Raw genomic sequence first — 2,645 nt, forward strand, 5'->3', positions numbered from 1 at the left:
GTGGCTTATTCATATACTGAGACAGAGTATGAATAGCATACGCTAAGTCAGGTCGGGTTGCACCGAGATAGATAAGCCGACCAATGAGACGTTGGTATTGTTCGGATCCGAAAGCAATGGTCCATCAGCAATGCTAAGTTTGTGATTCTGGTCAATGGGTGAGCCAGCCGGTTTACATCCCATCAAACATGTTTCCTCAACAATATCTGTGGCATATTTACGCTGACACAGATAAATTCCAGCAAAACTCCGAGCAACTTCCAAGCCCAAAAAATATTTTACTGGTCCGAGATCTTTCATGTGGAAACAGAGAGACAAGTAATCTTAAATGTCTGAATTGCTGTAGGTGAATTCTCGGATATGATCAGATCATCAACATACAGAAGAATCCTTAGTGAGACGCCATTATTGATGTAGACAAACAAGGAATAATCAGATCGCGTTTGTGTAAATCCATATGCTTTCCAAGCATCTGTAAGCTTCGCAAACCAGCATCTAGGTGTTTGTTTCAATCCATATAACGATTTTCGACACACTCGTGTTTCACCATCTGGACAGAACCCTGGAGGAAGTTTCATATAGACTTCTTCATGTAAATCTCCATGTAAAAACACATTATGTACATCCATTTGATGAACTTCATGATTCATTTTGGCTGCCAGATCTAAGAACAACCGCACCATTTTCATCTTGGCAACAGGCGCGAAAGTTTCTTCGTAGTCCAAACCCTCCTCTTGATGATTTCCCAGAACTACTAACCGAGTTTTATAGCGTTCAATAGTTCCATCAGATCGATATTTGATTGTAAAAGCCCACTTAAAACCAAGAGCTTTCTTATTAGGAGGAAGATATTCAAGTCGCCAAGTCTGGAGATCTTCAAGAGAATCATATTCTTTGTGTAACACATTTCCGATCGGAGAATCAATACTTGATAGTACCGGAGTTACATCCCTTTGTTGGTTGAGAGATGGTACTAACGCAGCAAATGGAAATACCGTCTCTTGAAAGACTACATCTCGAGATGTAAACAAAACTTCTCGTTACAGATCAAACAATCTCCACCCTTTCTTGCCATAGGGGTAACCAAGGAACACACATCTACGACTCCGAGACGTAAATTTATCGCCCTTATGATCAATGTTATGAGCATATGCCAGACAGCCCAAAACTCTAATGTGCTTGTAACTCGGAGCATGACCATAGAGAATTTCAAAAGGAGTTTTATTCTTGAGGACAACCGATGGAGTCCTATTGATCAGATAGGCCGCCGTAAGGACACATTCTCCCCAATATTCGATGGGTAGACTTGCCTGAAACCGAAGAGCACGAGCTACATTCAAGATATGTCTATGTTTACGCTCCACACGACCATTTTGTTGAGGCGTATAGACACATGAAGTCTCATGTATGATACCATGTTCTCTGAAAAACGCCGATAAGCACATAAATTCAATACCATTATCACTTCTGATCACCTTAACTTTCCGAGAAAACTGACGGTCGATCATTGCGAGAAAATTACGTATCTGCTGTGAGACCAAAGTTTTGTCGGGTAGTAAATAGAGCCACACAGCCCGAGAGCAGGCATCTACAATTGTCAGAAAATACTGTGAACCGCAAAACGCGATTGTATGATATGGTCCCTATAAATCGACATGTATCAAATCAAAAACCTCTTTTGCATTATTAGAACTTGAAGGAAAACATTGTCGAGTTTGTTTGGCTCGAAAGCACACATCACAACTGGTAAATAAATGCTCACTACTGCTACTACTAGTATTAGTATCTCCTGTAATAATCCCTGTAACATGAGATGATGGATGACCCATCCTATTATGCCACAAAACCAATTCTGTCTACAAACTAGTCTTCAATGAAGTCATCGTCTCAATCCCACGAAACCGGTACAGTCCCTCTCTCTCTCGTTCACCCGCTCCAATCAGCATCCTCGTAGCGCGATCCTGCAAAATTACCAATCTATCAGTAACATGTCCGATCAAGAAACTGTCTGTAACAAGTTGGCCAAAGGAGATCAGATTCGTATGAAAGCCCTCGACATAAAAGACATTCTGCAAACTCAATCGCGGGGTCAGTTGGATTGTTCCCTGTTTCGTTGCACATGCGTTAGAACCTGCAGGCAACGTAACCGGAAGTGGTGATATATTTCGGATATCAGTGAGCAACTCGATGCAACCCGTCATATGATGTGTTGCCCATGTATCAAGAATCAACAATTTTTCATCAATCTTACCCCCAAAAGATGCAGACGATTTCCCAACATTTATCATACGCTGGACAATACTCCACTGCTCATCCGAAAGTCCAGTCAACCCCACACGATCATTCTCTGTAATCATGCCAGCTGCGGTCACTCCAGCTGTATTAACGCTTGGTATTTGCGTGACGTTTGCTCTTGGGTTAGAGCCACCACCACGTCCACCGGAGAGGTTCTGAGTTCCTCTTCCTCCAGCTCTTGGTCTCGGTTTATCAGGCCACCATTCTGGGTATCCAATGATTTTGAAGCATGAACTCGCATCGTGGCCTTTCTTTCCACAGGCTGTGCACGTTCTGTTGTAGTCACGGTTACCACGAGATGGTTCTGCCTGAGTAGTTTGCACTCATACGAATTGTCTCATTCTGCACGA

This window comes from Brassica oleracea, unplaced genomic scaffold, assembly GCF_000695525.1.
Source record: "Brassica oleracea var. oleracea cultivar TO1000 unplaced genomic scaffold, BOL UnpScaffold01287, whole genome shotgun sequence".
NCBI classification, from domain to species: domain Eukaryota; kingdom Viridiplantae; phylum Streptophyta; class Magnoliopsida; order Brassicales; family Brassicaceae; genus Brassica; species Brassica oleracea.